This window comes from Molossus molossus, unplaced genomic scaffold, assembly GCF_014108415.1.
Source record: "Molossus molossus isolate mMolMol1 unplaced genomic scaffold, mMolMol1.p scaffold_m16_p_2, whole genome shotgun sequence".
In the NCBI taxonomy this organism is placed as follows: domain Eukaryota; kingdom Metazoa; phylum Chordata; class Mammalia; order Chiroptera; family Molossidae; genus Molossus; species Molossus molossus.
The window spans coordinates 76631841-76651224 of NW_023425355.1; positions in this window are offsets into that span (position 1 = coordinate 76631841).

Here is a 19384-nt window from a genome sequence, read left to right on the forward strand (position 1 = left end):
TTGCCAGCACTAGTTGTTTGATGATTTGTTGATGGTAGCCATTCTGGTAGGTATGGGGAGATAACTCATAGTTGTTTTAATTTACATCTCTCTGATGATTAGTGATGTTGACCATTTTTATCATCTGTCTCTTGGTCATTTGTATGTCCTCTTTGGAGAAAGTCTATTTAAGTCCTCTGCCTGTTTACTTTTACTATTTATTTTAATTTTATTTTATTATTTAATTTAATTTAATTTTTTAAATCCTCACCCAAGGATATTTTTCCATTTATCTTCAGACATTGTGAGGGGCAGAGAGAGAAAGAGAGAGAGAGAGAGAGAGACACCTATGTGAGAGAGATACATTGATTGGTTACCTCCTGCACGACCCCGACCATGGCCAGGGACTGAACCGCAACTGAGGTATGTGACCTTGACCGGAAACGAACCCATGACCCTTTGGTCCATGGGCTGATGCTGAGTCAAACTGGCAAGGGCCCTCAACTGCTGAGTCAAACTGGCAAGGGCCCTCTGCCCATTTTTAATTGGATTGTTTGTTTTTTATTTGTTGAGTTGTATGAGTACTTTATACATTTTGGAAATTAACCCCTTATCCAATGTATCATTGGAAAAAATATTCTACCATACGGTGGGTTCCCTTTTCATTTTAATGCTGGTTTCTTTTGCTGTGCAGAACCTTTTTAGTTTGATGTAGTCCCATTTATTTATTTTTCCTTTGTTTCTCTTTTCCTAGGTGATGTATCAGTGAAAATTCTACTTTGTGTGATGTTTCCAATTTTGATACCTACATTTTCCTCTAGGATTTTTATGGATTCACGAGTCACATTTGTCTTATCCATTTTGAGTTTATTCTTGTATATGGGGTATGTGGCTGGTCTAGTTTCATTTTTGGCATGTACCTGTCCAATTTTCCCATCACCATTTATTGAAGAAACTGTCTTTCCTCCATTGTATGCTTTTGCCTCCTTTGTCAAATATTAATTGAGCATATTGTCTTGGGTCCATTTCTGGGTTCTCTATTCTGTTCCATTGATTGATATGCCTGTTCTTGTGCCAATACCAGGCTGTTTTGATTACAGTGGCTTTGTAGTATACCTGATGTCCGGTATTGTGATCCTTTCTTCTTTGTTCTTCTCTTTGAAGATTGCTGTTGCTATTTGGGGTTTTTGGTTCAATATAAACTTTTGGAGTTTTTGTTCTAGCTCTGTGAAATATGCCATTGGTGTATTTAAAAAAAATATCCTCACCCGGGGATATTTTCCATCTATATTCAGATAGAGTGGGAGGGAGGGAGGAAGAGAGAGAGAGAGAAACAATGATGTGATAGAGACACCTCGACTGGTTGCCTCGCACACAACCCTTAACAGGGTGAGGACCTAACTGAAACTGAGGTACATGACCTTGACAGGAATCAAGCCCACAACTCTTTGGTCCATGGGCTGTTACTCTTACCACTGAGCCAAACTGTGGGAGACTGTTTGCATGGCATCCATTTTGCTAAAATCTGCTCTGCCATCTCCTGCCCTAAGGCAGGATATCTCTGCATCTCTGCATACAATGTTTCTGCATTCCTTTAAGTAACCATTTACTCAGCCAGTTATGCTCTGTTTATCTTTTGTTCCACCCATGATATTTACATGATATTTACTTGAAATTGCTTCGGGGTGGTTACCACAAACATCGCTTGGCAACAAATGTTCTTGTTTTTCTGCTTCTTGCCCTATATATACTGTGGATCTCCCCAGAATAAACGAGACTTGATCAGAGCCCTGTCTTGCCTCCATTTCTCGTGTCTCTTGTCCCTCCTCATCCTCACTCCCCCTCTAGAGTCCTCATTGCTCGACCTGTGGGACGGGTCACCAAACCAGCCAGGGCATGACATTGGTGTTTTATTAGGGATTACAGAGAATCTATGCATTACTTTGGGTGGTATATTCTTTTTAATGATGTTGATTCTTCCAATCCATGAACATGGCATATGCTTCTATTTTTTTATATCTTCCTCTGTTTGTTTTGTCAATGTCCTTTAGTTTTCTGAGAACAGTTGTTTTCCTTCCTTGGTTAAGTTTATTCCGAGGTATCTTACTATTATTCTTATTTTTTAGTGTAATGGTAAATGTCTTTTTTCCCATTATTTTTAAAAATTTAATTAATTAATTTATTTTTGTTACAAATTTTCCTCCTTTTCCCCCCACTGATTTTCCCTCCCCCTCCCTCCCCATCCTGTCCCCAGCTTTGTGGTCCATATTCATTGTTCATTCATACATGCATATAAGTTCTGTGGTTTATCTCCCCACCACCACCCCTCTTCTGGGGATTTTCAGTGTGTACCTGACTTCCATGTCTCTAGGACTACCCCATTGTCAGACTGTTATGTTCATTATATTCCACAAATAAGTGAGATCAAATGATACTTGTCTTTTTCTGTTTTGCTTGTTTTGCTTAGGATAATACTTTACATGTCATCTCAAAGGATAAGAGATCTTTCTTTATTACAGCTGCATAGTACTCCATTCTGTATATGTACCACAACTTTTTTATCGATTTGTCTACTGATGGACATTTGGTCTTTTTCCAGTTCTTACCTATTGTAAATAGTGCTGCTACAAACATGGGGGTACATATATTCTTTCTGATTGGTGTTTCAGGCTTCCTAGGGTATATTCCTAGAAGTGGGATCACTGGGTCAAATGGCGGTTCGATTTATAAATTTTTTTTTAAATCCTCACTTGAGGACATTTTTCCATTTTTTGTCCAGACAGAGTGGGAGGGAGAGAGAGGAAGAGAGAGAGAGAGAAACATCGACGTGAAAGGAACACATCGAGTGACCAATCAGGGCCAAGAACAAACTACAACCAAGATATGCGCCAACAGTGGGAACCAAACCCAGGTCTCTCTGGACCACAGACCGACACTCCAACCACTGAGCCAAACCTGCCAGAGACAATTTTTAATTTTTGGAGGTAACACCATAGTGTTTTCCATAGTGGCTGCACCAGTCTGCATTCCCACCAGCAGTGTACTAGAGTCCCCTTTTCTCCACACCCTTGTGAACACTTGTTTGATGATTTGTTGATGGCGGCCATTCTGACAGGTGTGAGGTGATACCTCATTGTTGTTTTAATTTGCATCTCTCTGATGATGAGTGATGTTGAGCATTTCTTCATATGTCTCTAGCCATTTGAATGTCCTGTTTGGAGAGGTGTCTATTTAGTTCCTCTGCCCATTTTTTAAATTGAGTTCTTTGTTTTCCTTTTGTTGAGCTGTATGAGCACTCTCTATATTTTGGAAATTAACCCCTTATCTGGTATATCATTGGCAATTATGCTCTCCCATACCGTGGGTTGCCTTTACATTTTGATGACTGTATCTGTGGCTGTGCAGAAACTTTTGAGTTTGATGTAGTCCCATGTGTTCATTTTCTCCTTTGTTTCTCTTGCCTTGGATGATGTATCAGTTTAAATTCTGCTGCGTATGATGTCTGAAATTTTGTTGCCTACATTTTTTTCTAGGATTTTTATGGATTCATGAGTCACATTTAAGTCTTTTATGCATTTTGAGTTTATTCATGTGTAGGGTGTAAGTTGATGGTCTAGTTTAATTTTTTTGCATGTAGCTGTCCAATTTTCCCAACACCATTCATTAAAGAGGCTGTCTTTACTCCACAGTATGCTCTTGCCACCTCTGTCAAATCTTAATTGAGCTTATTGCCTTGGGTCCATTTCTGGGTTCTCTGTTCTGTTCCACTGCTCTATATGCCTGTTCTTCTGCCAGTACCAGGCTGTTTTGATTACAGTGGCTTTGTAGTATAACCTGAAATCTGGTAATGTGATTCCTCCAATGTTGTTCTTCTTTTTCAAGATTGCTGTGGCTATTTGAGGTCTTTTTGGTTCCATATGAAGTTTTGAAGTATTTGTTCTAGTTTTGTGAAGTATGTCATTGGTATTTTTGTGGGGATTGCATTGAATCTATAGATTGCCTTGGGTACTATGGACATTTTAATGATGTTAATTCTTCCAATCCATGAACAAGGAATGAGCTTCCACTTTTTTTTTATCTTCCTCTATTTCTTTTTTCAATGACTGTAATTTTCTGCGAATAGGTTTTTTATTTCATTGGTTAAGTTTATTCCTATGTATCTTAATTGTTTTGCCAGGGTGGTGAATGGGATTGTTTTTTTTTAGTTTCTCTTTCTGTGAGTTCATCATTGGTGTATAAGAATGCCATCGATTTCTTGACGTTAATTTTGTATCCTGCTATGTTGCCAAATTCCTTTATTAAGTCTAGTAAATTTTTGATGGAGTCTTTGAGGTTTTCTACGTATAGTATTATGTCATCTGTGAATAATGACAATTTCACTTCCTCCTTTCATATTTGGATCCCTTTTATTTTTTCTTCCTGTCTGATTGCTGTGGCTAAGTCTTCCAGTACTATGTTAAATATGAGTGGCAAAACTGGGCATCCCTGTTTTGTTACTGTTCTTAAGGGAAATGCTTGTATTTTTTGCCCACTGAGTATGATGTTGGCTGTAAGTTTTTCATATATGGTCTTTATTGTATCGAGATATTAACCCTCTACTCTCACATTGCTGAGTGTGTTTATCAGAAATGGGTGCTGGATTTAGTTCAATGCTTTCTAGCATCTGTTGTTACAATCATATGGGTTTTATATTTAATTTTGTTTATGTAGTGTATCACATTTATTGATTTGCAAAAAATGTACCTGCCTTGCATCCCTGGGATGAATCCCATTTGGTCATGGTAAATAATTTTTTGATGTATTGCTGGATCCAATTTGCTAGTATTTTGTTCAGGATTTTGGAGTCTATGTTCATCAGGGCTATTGGCCTGTTGTTTTCTTTTTTTGTAATGTGTTTTTCTGGTTTTGGAATTAAAATTATGCTGGCCTAATAAAACGGGTTTGAAAGTCTTCCTTCTTGAAATTTTTGAAATAGTTTGAGGAGAATGGGTATTAGTTCTTTTTTGAATGTTTGGTAAAACTACCCAGTGAAGCCATTCGCGCCTGGGTTTTTGTTTGCTGGGAGAGTCTTGATTACATCTTCAATTTCTTCTGTTGTTATTGGTCTGTTCAAATTTCTATCTCTTTCCGATTCAGTTCTGGGAGACTATTTGTTTCTAGAAATTTGTCCATTTCGCTTGAATTGTCAAATTTGTTGCCATATAATTGTTCCTAGTAGTTGTTGTCGATCTTTTGTATTTCGGTAGTGTCAGTTGTTACTTCTCTTTAATTCTGATTTTGTGTATTTGGGTTTTCTATCTTTGATTCTTGGTGAGTCTAGCTAAGGTTTTATCAATTTTGTTTATGTTTTCAGAAAAACAGCTGTTTGTTTTATTGATTCTTTGAATTGTTTTTTTGGTCTCTATGTCATTTATTTCTGCTCTGATCTTTACTACTTCCTTCCTTCCACTTGCTCTGGGGTTATCTTTTTGTTTGCACTCTAGTTCTTTAAGTTGTGAGGTTAGATACTCTATTAGAAATTTTTCTTGTTTCTTGAGGTAGGCCTGTAATGCTATGAACATCCCTCTCAGAACTACTTTTGCTGCATCCCATAGATTTTGTGTTGTTTTTTGTTCATTTTCATTGGTTTCCAGGAAGTTTTTAATTTATTCCTTGATCTCCTCGGTGATCCATTCATTGTTTAATAACATACTGTTTAGCTTCCATGCGTTCAAATGTCTTTGCATGGTCGTGTTGCACTTGATTTCTGGTTTCATGCCATCGTGATCTGAGAAGATGATTGATATGATTTCAATCTTCTTGAACTTGTAGAGACTTAGTTTGTGTTCTAACATGTGGTCTATCTTTGTGAATGAACCACGTGCACTTGAGAAGAATGTGAATTCTCTAGTTGTGGTGTGTAATTCTCTGTAGATATCTATTAAATCCATTGGGTCTAGTGCTTCATTTAGAGTCTTTGTTTCCTTGCTAATTTTTTGTCCATAGGATCAATCCAGTGATGTTAGCGGGGTGTTGAAGTCACCCGCTATGATTGTATTGCTATCAATTTCTCCTTTGAAGTCTTTCAGAAGATTTTTAATATATTTTGGTGCTCCTATATTGGGTGCATATATGTTTATCAAGGTTATATCTTCCTGTTGGATAGATCCTTTCAATAGTATGTAGTGGCCTTCTTTGTCTCTAGTTATGGCCTTCATTTTGAAATCTATATTATCAGATATGAGTATTCCTATCACAGCTTTTTGTTCCTTTTTGTTTGCTTGGATGGTTTGTTTCCATCCCTTCACTCTCAACCTATGTGAGTCTTTTGTTGAGAGGTGTGTCTCTTGTAAACAACATATAGATGAGTCATGCTTTCTTATCCAATTAGCTACTCTGTGTCTTTTTATGGGAGCATTCAATCCATTTACATTTAAGGTGATTATTGATATGTACTTATTTATTGCCAGTTTTGTTTAGTGTGGTTATATTTTTTGTTTCATTTCTCCTGCTAATTACAGTAGTCCTTTTAACATTTCTTGCAGTGCTGCATTGGTGCTAATGTATTCCCTTAGCCTTTTTTTTTTTTTTTTTTTTTTTTTTGGTCTGGGAAGCTCTTTATTTGACCTTCTATTTTGAATGACAGCCTTGCTGGGTAGTGTAGTCTTGGATTCAGATCTTTGTTATTCATGACCTTGATTACATCATGCTATTCCCTTCTGGCCTGTAGTATTTTTGTTGAGAAATCAGCTGAGAGCCTTATGAGGTTTCCTTTGTAGGTAACCTGTTGCTTATCTCTTGCTGCTTTTAGGATTCTCTCTTTGTCTTTAATTTTTGGCATTTTGATTACTATGTGTCTTGGTGTGGGCCTGTTTGGGTTCTTCTTACTTGGGGCTCTCTGTGCTTCTTGAACTTGAATTCCTTCTTCATTACCAAGTTTGGAATGTTTTCTGTCACTATATCTTCAAATATATTCTTTAAACCTTGCCCATTTTCTTCCTCTTTGGCGACTCCTCTGATGTGAATTTTGTAACATTTCTAGTTGTGCTACAGTTTTCTTAAGTTGTCTTCCTGTTTTTTAATTGTTTTTTTTCTTTTACTTTTCTTATTGGTTGATTTTTTCTACCCTATCTTCTAATTCACTGATCCAATCCTCAGCTTTCTCTACTGTGCTATTTAGACCTTCCCATGTGTTCTTTATTTCTGATATGTCATTCTTCATTTCTTCTTGGTGGTTTTTAATTTTAAACTGGTTAATTTTCAACATTTCTTTGTCTTTACTCATGGTGCTCATGTCCTTACCCATGCTGTTGAGCTTCCTCAAGATCATGGCTCTGAATTCTAGTTCTGTTAACTTGCTTTACTGCACCTCATTTATCTCATCTTTGGTAGAGGTCTCCTGTTCTTTCATTTGGCTTTTGTTTCTGTGTTTCAACATTTTGGCTATTACAGTAGGCTTTGGAGCCTGCCAAATTTTCCCTGTTTGTGCTGGTGTTCTGCTGTTTGTGGCTCCCTCTTCTGGGTTTGGATGAGCCAGGGAGGTCCCATGTTACACACCACTGTGAAGTCTTACTTTCCTAGTTAAAGTTGCTAGCCCAGGGAATGGTACAGTTATCCTCTAGCTTTTTGCAGGAGTCTATCAGTAGCAGTTACCTGAAGAACCTTGGCTTCTCAGTTGAATGAAAAACTGCCTCAGGTGCTCAGCATAAGAGGATTTCTGGGGGATAGGGCAGATGCTGGTTGTTTCTTGGCCTCAATTAGCATTTTAATGGCCACCTGGTAGGGTTGAATCTCCAAGGGAGGGGCCCCCACCTTTCCCCAGAGCCGTGGGAAGGAGTAAGATGACCACAGTCCTGTGTGGCTGCAACTCTGCAAAAGCTCTGAGTGCCCTCCAAATTTTTAGTGTTCCCACACAGTTCCAGTCCAGGTGCCCTCCCTCTGCCGGAGCCCACGTTAAGTGGCTGTGGCTATTTTAGCCTTTGTCCCTGGTCTGCACTGTGCAGCCGCTTGGGAGGTTAACCCGAGGGCGTTGCTCGAAACTATGGCCACTGCTATCTGTGGGCTCTCAGCTCCCCTCTCGCGCCTTTGCAATCCTACCAGAATTGAGTTAGTGTCTCTGGTTATATGGTAGTGCAAGCTGCTTTTCTGTTGCTTTTTCCTGATGATTTGTCTTTATTTTCGTTGTAATTCCAGTTTGGTCCTGGGAGACGGTCTGTGTAGCTTCTATTCACTCCACTGCCATTTTGCCTCCTCCCTTCAGATGATTTTTAATGTATGCTGATTCTCCTATATTGGGTGCATATATGTTTACCAAGATTATATCTTCTTGTTGGTTAGTTCTTTTCAATATTATGTAGTGGCTTTTTTGTCTCTAGTTAATGCCTTCATTTTGAAATGTATTTTATCAAATATGAGTATTGCTGCCCCAGTTTTTTGTTTGTTTGTTTGTTTGCTTGGAAGAATTTTTTCATCCTTTCACTTTCAACCTATGTGAGTCTTTTGTTGTGAGGTTGGTCTCTTGTAAACAACATATAGATGAGCCATGCTTTCTTATCCAATCAGGTACCCTGTGTGTTTTGATAGTATTCAATCTATTTACATTTAATGTTATTATTGATATGTATTATTTATTGCCAGTTTTGTTTATTGTGGTTCTATTTTTCTCCTATTTTTTTTTTTTTTTTTTTTTTTTTTACTAATTACAGCAATCCTTATAACATTTCTTGTAGTGCTGGTTTGGTGCTAATGTATTCCCTTAGCCTTTTATTTTTTATTTTTTTGTCTGGAAAGCTCTTTATTTGACCTTCTATTTTGAATGATAGCCTTGCTGGATTGAGTAGTCTTGGATTCAGATTCTTATTTTTCATGACCTTTATTACTTCATGCCATTCCCTTCTGGCCTGCAGTGTTTCGGTTGAGATGTCAGCCTATAGCCTTATGTGGATTCCTTTGTAGGTAACCTGTTGCTTATTTCTTGCTTACTTAAGGATTTTCTCTTTGTTTTTAATTTTTGGCATTTTAATTATTTTGTGTCTTGGTGTGGGCTGGTTTGGGTTCTTCTTACTTGGGGCTCTCTGTGCTTCTGAAATTTGAATGCCTTCTTTCTTCACCAACTTATGGAAGTTTTCTGTCACTGTTTCTTCTTATATATTCTCTACCCCTTGTTCATTTTCTTTCTTTGTTTTTTATTTTTGTATCTCCTATGATGTGAATGTTTTTATGTTTCCAGTTGTCCCACAGTTCTCTTAAACTGATTTTTTTTTCATTTCGGTTTACTGATTGATGAATTTTTTTCTACCTAGTCTTCTGAGTCACTTATCTGGTCTTCAGCGTCCTCTATTCTGCTGGTTATTCCTTCCAATGTGTTCTTTATTTATGCTATGTTATTACTTATTTCCACTGGTTGGATTTCAATGTTTCTATATCTGTACTCATGGTGTTGAGTTCTTTACTCATGCTGTTGAGCTTCTTCAAGATAATAGCTCTGAACTCTACCACTGATAACTGGCTTAACTGCATTTCATTTGTCTCATCATCGGTAGAGGTCTCTTGTTCTTTCATTAGGGATTTGTTTCTTTGTTTCACCATTTTTTCTATCTCATTGGGTTTTGGAGCCTGCTCAATTTCCCCTGTGGGTGTTGGTGTTCTGTTGTTTGTGGCTTCCTCCACTGGGTTTTGATGAGCATGGGAAGACCCACATTAAACACCACTGCCAAGTCTTACTTTCCTGGGTAGATTTGTAAGGCCAGGAAAGGTTCACTTATCCTCTAGCTTTTTACCTGGAGGCTCTTTGTCTCTGTTACTTGATTAGGTTTGAGTTGTAGCCCTTAATTGAATGAAAAACTTCCTCAGGTGTTCAGCATTAAAAGATTTCTGGAGAGAGGTTCAGATGCTGGTTGTTAATGAGTCTCAATGTAGGTTTCTCTGGCCCAGCTGGATGGGGTTAAATATCTGAGGGTGGGGCTGCTGCTTTTCCCCAGACCTCTGGGAAGGGGCTACCTGAGCAAGAGGGCCACTGTCCTGAGTTGTCGTGACTCACCAGAAACACTGAGCAACCTCTCAACCCTGAGTGTCCCCACACAGTTCCCTTCTAGTCTGCCCTCCCTCTGCTGGTGCACAAGGTGAGTAACTGTAGCTAATTTAGTTCTCTGTCTTGGTCCTCTGCACTGTGGAGCCAGCTTGGGATTTCAACCCTGAGGGCACTGCACACAGCTAAAACAGCTGCTCTCTGTGGGCTCCCAGTGTACCCTCTCGGGCCTCCACAGACCTACCAGGCTATATTCAGTGTCCTTTTTTCCTGTTCTTGGTTATATGGATCCTCTCCAGCTGCCTTTCTGTTGCTTTTCCCCAATGATTTGTCTTTATTTTAGTTGTAATTCCAGTAATGGTCCTGGGAGATTGTGTAGCTTCCATTCACTCTGGTGCCATTTTGGAATCCAGAATGCTTTTTTTTTTTTCTTTTTCAGAGTGCTTATTATTGGTGTATAAAATTGCCATTGATTTATAAATGTTAATTTTGTAACCTGCTACTTTTCCAAATTTATTTATTAACTACTAGTTTTTCGGTGGAGTCTGTATGATTTTCTATGTTTAATATCATGTTTTCTGTGAATAATGACAGTTTTAATTCCTCTTTTCCAACTTGCATGACTTTTATTTTTTCTTGTTGTCTGAATGCTGTGGTTAAGAATTCCAGTACTATGTTGAGTAAGAGTGGTGAAAGCAGACATTCATGTCTTGTTATTGTTCTTAAGGGAAAGGCTTTTAGTTTTTGACCATTGACTATGATGTTGGCTTTAGGTTTTTCATATATCGCCTTTAATTTGTTGAGGTATAACGCTTCTATTCCCACTTCACTGAGAATTTTTAATAAAAAATCGGTGCTGGATTTTGTCGAATGCTTTTTCAGCGGCTGTTTATATAATCATATAGTTTTTATTTTTCATTTTGTTTATGTGGTCTATCACATTTATTGATTTGCAAATATTGTACCAGCCTTGCATCCCAGGGATAAATCTCATTTGGTCATGGTGAAAAAAAAATGTTAATATACTGCTGTATCTGATTTGCTAATTTTTTTTTTGAAGATTTTGGCATATATATACATCAAGGATATAGACCTGTAATTTTCTTTCTTTGTAGTGTCTTTATCTGGTTTTGGAATTAGGATTATGCTGGCCTCATAAAAAGAGCATGGAAGTATTTCTTCCTCTTGAATTTTTTGAATCACTTGAGGAGAGTATGTGTTAGTTCTTCTTTGAATGTTTGTTAAAACTGCCCTGTGAAGCTCTTCGGACCAGGGCTTTTGTTTTCTGAGAGTTTATTGATGACTTTCAACTTCCTTGGTTGTTATTAGACTGTTCAGATTTTCTGACTCTTCCCAGTTGAGTTTTAGAAGCATGTATGATGCTAGGAATTTGTCCATTTCACTTAGGTTGTCAAATTTTTTTGGCATATAGATATTCATATTATTTTCTTACAATTCTTTGTATTTCTGTGGTATTAGTTGTTATATATCTCTTCTTTTGTTTCTGTGTTTCTGATTTTGTTTATTTGGGTCCTCTCTTTTTGTTTCTTGGTGTGTCTGGCTAAAGGCTGATCAATCTTATTTATCTTTTTAAGGAACCAGCTCTCGGTTTCATTGATCTTTTGTATTTTTTTTTTTTTTTGTCTCTGTGTCATTTATTTCCATTCTGATCTTTATTTTCTTCCTTCTAAATATATATATATATATATATATATATATATATATATATGTAATGAAGTAGGCCAGCAATGCTACGAACTTTTCTCTCAAGACTGCTTTTACTGTGTCCCATATGTTTTGTGTTGTGTATTCATTTTCACCTGTTTTCAGCAATTTTTTAATTTTTTCTTTGATTTCTTTGGTAACCCATTCATTGTTTAATAACATGCTATTTAGCCTCCATGTGTTTGAATGATTTTGAGTGTTTTTATTGTAATTAATTCCTAGTTTCATGCCATTGTAATATGAGAAGATTCTTGATATGATTTCAATGTTTTTGAACTTGCAAAAACTTAGTTTGTGTCCTAACATGTGTTCTTTCTTGGAGAATGTCCTGTTTTCACTTGTGAAGAATGTATATTCTGAAGCTTTGTGGTGGAATGTTCTGTAAATATTAATACAATCCATCTGAACTAGTCTGTCATTTAGGGTAACTCTTTCCTTGTTGATTTTTTTGTCTAGAAGATCAATCCAGTGATGTTAGTAGGGTATTAAAATCTACTATGATTGTATCGGTGTCAATCTTTCCCTTAACATCCTCCAGCAGTTTTAAAATATATTTTGGTGCTCTTATATTGGTTGCATATATGTTTATCAGGGTTGTATCCTCTTGTTGGAACAATCCTTTTAATATTATGTCGTGTTATTCTTTTTCTCTTGTCATGGCTTTCATTTTGAAGTCTATTTTTATCAAATATGAGTTTTGCCCATCCAGTGTGGCTCACTGGTTGAGCATTGACCCATGCACCAAGAGGTCACCGGTTTGATTTCTGGTCAGGGCACATTCCCAGGGTGTGGGCCAAATCCTCAGTGGGGGGCATGCAGGAGGCAGCCAATCAATGTTCTCTCCCATTGATATTTCTCTCTCTCTCTCTCTTCCTCTCCCTTCCTTTCTCTCTAAAATCAATAAAGAAAAAAATATTAAAAAAAATAAGTATTGCTACCCCAGCTTTTTTGTTCCTTTCTACTTACATGAAAAAATATTTTTCTATCCCTTCAGTTTCATCCATACGAGACTTTTGTCCTGAAGCGGCTCTTTTGTAGACAGCATATATATGAGTCATGTTTTCATATCCATTGTGCTACCCTGTCTTTTTTTTCATAGTGGCTACCTCTTTTTTTCATGCTGATATAGTTCCCACTGAGTTGTTTATAGTTTTCATTAAGTTGCTTATAAATATTACGAAGTTGTTTGAGCCCCCTTCTTACCCTTACTGTGAATTCTTTATCTGAGAAACTACTTTCCTCCATTTTATTTATTTTCTATTCTGATGATTCCTCCTTTTCTTTTATTTGGAGGTTGTTTCTTTGTCTTAGCATTTATGCGGTCTGGTAGTTTGGGGCACACTGGGTCACATTGGCAGGTTGGTGTGTTCAGGAGCAATGGGTAGTGCTGGGGCCAGATCTCAGATCCAGTCTAGTCACTTTGGGGTACTGGTGACTCTCAGCAGTAGATGTAGTGACAGGCAGGTGGCTCCTGGCTGCTGCAATATCTGTGGGGTCAGCTGGTGCTAGGCACACTCATGGCCATGGTCCACTGGGCCCTAGATGTTACCTACTGCCTACTCTCCAGTAGGACCCAGGGGATCTTCCAAAATTGCAGGGCCTTCTACCCTCCAATGGCGAGAGCAGCGCACACCGGTAGCTGTTGCTCCCCATACACAGCATCGGAGGCTTCTAATCTAATTTTCCACACTGCTGTGTGGATGCTCACCCACACTAACACCTACTCACACTCTCTCTTGCACTTACTCAACCTGTCACAAACTCACCCTTGCTCCAGTCTTGCTTGCGGCCATCTTGATCTTGAGGTGGGGTTTCTTATTTGTTGTTCAATGAGAGTAGGAATTTTTGAACCCCAAAAGAAAGAAAAGAACATTGCATTGCAGACAGATAAAATCAATATTTATAAAACATGCTTGAAGAAACTTTATTTCCATATGGCCATAATAAATAAGGTTGGCAGGAAATAGCTGGAAATAAAGCTGGAGTGTATAAGCACAGCAACCCTTATAAAGGGTTCTGTAATAAATGCCTTTTTAAAAAAATCTTTATTGTTGGATGTAAAATGTATTACAGATGTTCCACATTTTCCCCCCATTGACCTCCTCCTCCCCACTGCTGTCCCCCTCCCACCTTTTCCCAAACTATTGTTCGTATCCATTGGTTATGCATATAAGTTCTTTGGTTTATTTCTTCCCACCCCCCCAACCCTTTTCCCTTTGAGGTTTGTCAGTCTAGCAATGAATTTGTGCTTCTTAATCCCGTCACCTTTTTCATCCATTCCCCCAACCCCCTTCCCAACTGGCAACCAACAAAATGTTCTCTGTATCTATGAGAATGTTTCTGTTCTACTTGTTCATTTTGTTTGTAGATTCCATTGTTGATAGATATGTATTCATTGCCATTTTGTTTGTTCATACATTGTGTCTTTTTCTTCAGAAAGACCCTTCATCATTTTATATAATAACGGTTTGGTAGTGATGAACTCCTTTAACTTTTTCTTGTCTGGGAAAGTTTTTATATGTCCATCGATTCTAAATGACAGCTTTGCAGGATAGAGTAATCTTGGTTGTAGGTTCTTGCTTTTCATCACTCTGAATATTTCTTGCCACTCCCTTCTGGCCTGCAAAGTTTCTTTTGAGAAATCACCTGACAGCCTAATGGGAACTCCCTTGTAGGTAACTAGCTGCCTTTCTCTTGCTGCTTTTAAGATTCTCTCTTTGTCTTGAACCTTTTGCATTTTGATGATGATGTGTCTTGGTGTGGGCCTCTTGGCGTTCATCTTGTTTGGGACTCTCTGTGTTTCCTGGACTTGTATGTCTGTTTCCTTCACCAAGTTAGGAAAGTATTCTGCCATTATTGTTTCAAATAGGTTTTCAACTTCTTGTTCTTGCTCTTCTCCTTCTGGCACCCCCAAGATGCAAATGTTGGCACGCTTGAAGTTGTCCCAGAGGCTCCTTACACTATCCTCATTTTTTTGAATTCTCTTTTCTTTTTGCTGTTCTGATTGGGCATTTTTTGTTTCCTTATGTTCCAAATCGATGGTTTGCTCCTTGGATTTACGTACTCTATTATTGAAGCTGTGTAAATTATTCTTTATTTCAGTGAATGCCTCCTTCAATTCTAACTGTGTATCCACGATTTCTAACTGGTCCTTTTTTATGCTCTTGAGGCCCTCCCTAAGTTCACTGAGGTTCTCACTAAGTTCATTGAGCATCCTTATAAGCAGTATTTTGAACTCAGCATCTGTTAGGTTGCCCATCTCCCTTTCGCTTAGTTCTTTTCTTGGGGTTTTGTTCTGTTCTTTCATTTGGGACCTGTTTCTTTGTCTCCTCATTTTGGCTGCCTCCCTGTGTATGTTTCTGTGTATTACTTAATGAGAGGTATGGGGCTCCCTGAGACCAGATGCTGCTTGTTTGAAAGAATTTAGGAAAAACCTGAAGCAGGATCCAAGACAAGCCAATCCTATGGTTTAGCAAGTGGCAACAGCTTGGGTGGGCTTGAAAGTTGGGTGGGGCGGGGTGGGGCGGGGCCTCAGGGTGTCAACAGGGTGGGGCTACCAGTGTGAGCCAGGTTGCTGGAGTCCCAGATATGGCGACTGTCTGCTGCCCCCGGGAAAGGCTCACCAAAGGAACAAAGGCCTCTTACAGCATGTTTGTTTCCGAGAAAGCCCCCTCTCCAGCCCTCGCTCCAGTGCCAAACAGCTCAGTTCTTCCCTGTATGTCTCTTGTGCCCCTTGAGCTGCCTCCCCTCCAAGCTTAGAGGGAGAGAGTCCGTTAAGTGTGTGCGCGGGCCCTTTAGGGAGCTGCCTGGGGCTCCAGCCGCTGCAGCCTCCCTGAGCCTCAGTTCCCGCTGGTTTTTCCAGCCAGAAGTTATGGGGACTTCTCTTCCTGGCACTGGAACCCTGAGCGGGGCACCTTCTGTGGGACGGGGACCCCTCAGTCCTCAGGAATGACCTTCCCATCCGAGGGAGCCTCCTGATTTTTATCCACCACACTTGGGTGTGCAACCAACCCATCGAACCTCCGCTGCTGCCCCTCACGCCTCTGCCCCTCCTACCAGTCTGGATGTGGCTGGTGCTTTAATTTCATAGTTGTAGGACTTCCATTCAGCTTGATTTCAAGCAGATTTGAATGATGGTTGTTTTGTAGTTTAGTTGAACTTTGATGTGGTTGTGGGAGGACGTGATACCGCGTTTACCTACACCACCATCTTGACCGGAAGTCCCTCCTTGTCCACTTTAAAAAGCAGAAGATAGCATCTAAGGATTCATCTGGTGCTTCTGAACAAGGCTATGTTGTCCCCAAGACCCCTAGAAATTTCTCTATGTCATCTGCCCCAGAACTCTGCTCTTGGGATGCTTTTTAATGATTCCCCCTATTTATCTGATTGTCTTGCTTCCAAAGTTTGGCCATCACCATTGGCAATGGAATCAAAAGTATCCAAGCTTGTCCCAGTGCCCCATGGAAAGTTAGAATCCTTGGCCCTTTTTCAGGTGAGACTGAGGAACCTCTCTGGGGTTTCCTCTGCATGAGTTTCTACTGCCCTCTTCTGGGCCTCAATTGCCGGTGCAATTCCATGGCAGATTTTAATTTTTTTTTACCAATAGATTTTTTTAAATTGGAAAAATATTGTAAGTGCCTTATAAAAATTTCAAATTGTACAGAGGTATGTAAGCTTTATTTTATGCTTTGAGTTCTTATGACCCCTTCAAAACTGCACAAAATAGTTTTTGCCCATGGCCTGCCATGATGAAGATCTTTATTTTTAATTGCATTTTAAAATTGCACAAGATAGCCCGGCCGGTGTGGCTCAGTGGTTGAACATTGACCCATGCACTAAGAGGTCACTGGTTCGATTCCCAATCAGGGCATATGCCCAGGATCTGGGTCCGATCCCCAGTGGGGGGCAGGCAGGAGGTGGCCAATCTATGTTCTCTCATTGATGTTTCTATCTCTTTCTCCCTCTTGCTTCCTCTTTCTCTGAAAATCCATAAAGGAAAAAAATTAAAAATAATAAAATTGCACAAGATATATATTAGTCTATTCTCATTATGCAAAATCAAAAATAAATATGCACAATAAAAGTTATAGAGTCCTTTGCTTCACTAGACCACTCATTTCCCATTCTAGACATGACTCAAAAGTTTCATGTGAATCTCGCGGATATTTTTCTATACATTTGCCTACATTTTATATATATAATTTACACACTAAATATAAATGGGATCATTCTGTAAGTATTTTATCAGTGTTTTAAAAAATTACACAACTAGCCCTGGCCGGTTTGGCTCAGCAGTTAGAGCGTCGACCTGTGGTCCTGAGAGACCCAGGTTCGGTTCCCGCTAAGGGCACATACCTCGGTTGCAGTTTGTCCCCGGCCCTGGTCGGTCGTGCGGGTGGCAGCCACTCGATGTGTTCCTTTCACATCGATGTTTCTCTCTCTCTCTCTGATCCTCTCTCTCTTTCTCTCTTCTCTGTTCCTCTCTCTCCCTCCCACTCTATCTGAACAAAAAATGGAAAAATGTCCTCAGGTGAGGATAAAAAAAAAATTACACAACTATGTGTACACCCATGTTTATAGCAGCATTATTTACAATAGCCAAATGATGAAAACTATCCAAATGTCCACCGAAAGATGAATAGACCAACAAAATGTGGTATTTCCGTACAATGAAATATTATTCACCTTTCAAAAGGCATTAAATTCTGAGACATGCTCCAACATGGGTGAACCTTGAAGATATTATGTTGAGAAATAATCCAGTCACAAAAGGCCAAATACTATATGATTCTACTTCTATGAACTACCTAGAGTTGTCAAATTCATAGAGATAGAAAGTGGAATGGTAGGTACCAGGAGCTGGGCAGAGGGGAGAATGCAAAGTAATTGTTTAAAAGGTACAGAGTGTCAATTTGTGATGATAGAAAAGTTCTATAGATGGATGATGGTGAATTTATTTAATGCCACTAAATTGTATACTCAAAAAGAGTTAAAATAGTACATTTTGTTATGTATATTTATCACAATAAAAATAGAATAAAACAACACCACTAATACCTAAATGATTTCCTTTTGAAAGAGGCAAGGCTTGGATAAAGAGAAACTAAAAAAAAAAAAAAAAAAAAAACACAAAAGGTGAACAATTACAGTGACTATTTTCTCTCCTCAGTTCCATTCTCCTCTCCTAAGGTAATGGATTTAAAACAGTCTGGTGTATGTTCTTTGAGTTTCTTTTCTGTGCATCTACATACATTATAAAGCATAGATCTGGAGCTAGACTGGGTTAAAAGCCTGGATCTACCATTTACCAGCTTGATGACCCTTGGTCAAGTTAATATTTCCGTACTTTATTTAAGTTTCTCATTTGTAAAAGGGGGACAAATAATAGAAGCTTCTGAATGGGGGCTACAATGAAGATTAAATTAATGCATGTCACAGAACCTAGCACATAATAAGTGGTCAAGAAATGTTAGCTATCACTGTTGGGTGTAGTGTCTGCTTTACAGAGTCAGCAATGTAGGCCAGTAGACATTAAATACCTATAACATTAAAAGCAGAAACTAGGGATTGGAAGGAATTTGAGGATGGGGAACAGAAAGGGCAACAGAAGAGCCCAAGGAAAGAAAGTGATCAGCTGTCAATCAATTCTAGTATCCACCTATATAGAAGAAGAAATAGAGGAGATAAAAAGAAACATAGATAGATACATAGTAATAAAGGAAACTTAATACACTACTTAGAGTACAAGTCATAGAAGACATAAACAACAAAATTAGTATAGTTGATCGTATGTATAACTGTGTTCTCTTTTTTTTTCTCATGAGCATGATAACTTGTTCTATCTGCTTGGAACAGAAAACTAATTATTTTGGAAAACCATTTATTTTTACTTCAACATGGTCCTGATGAAGGCTAGCAATCATAGACGCCCTCCACCTTGGCTACAATGGTGGGCATGTGGCTCAAGCTAGACTAGTAATAGTTTCTTATCTTTGGCCATAGTGATTGATTTACAGTCAACCATATGACTCAGGGTAGGCCAACCGTAGGTCTTTACCACATTTTTTTCAAATAATTTGGGTCAAGAAGTTTCTTTGCCACTACTGGTGGTAACCCTGGCAAGGATGTGAATTCAGAGTTGCTATGGCTCCTGTTGTCAGAAGTAAGATAATTTGAAAGAATAAAACTGACATAAAGAAAAATATAAAGAGGCAAGATGGAGAGCGTTTTATCAAGAGAGTCACAGAAAAACTCTTCAGGTAACCACTAGTGATAGCCTCCTGGCAAAAAGCTAGAGGATAACTGTACCATCCCTGGATCAGCAACTCTAACCAAGAAAGTGAGACTTGACAGTGGTGTTTAATGTGGGTCCTCCCTCGCTCATCCAAACCCAGGAGAGAGAGCCACAAAGAGCAGAACACCAACACCCACAGGAAAAATTTGGCAGGCTCCAAAGCCCACTGTAATAGCCAAAATGGTGAAACATAGAAACAAAAGCCAAATGAAAGAACAAGAGACCTCTACCAAAGATGAGATAAATGAGGTGCAGTTAAGGAAGTTAATAGAACTAGAATTCAGAGCCATGATCTAGAGGAAGCTCAACAGCATGGGTAAGGACATGAGCACCATTAGTAAAGACATACAAATGTTGAAAATCAACCAGTAGGAAATTAA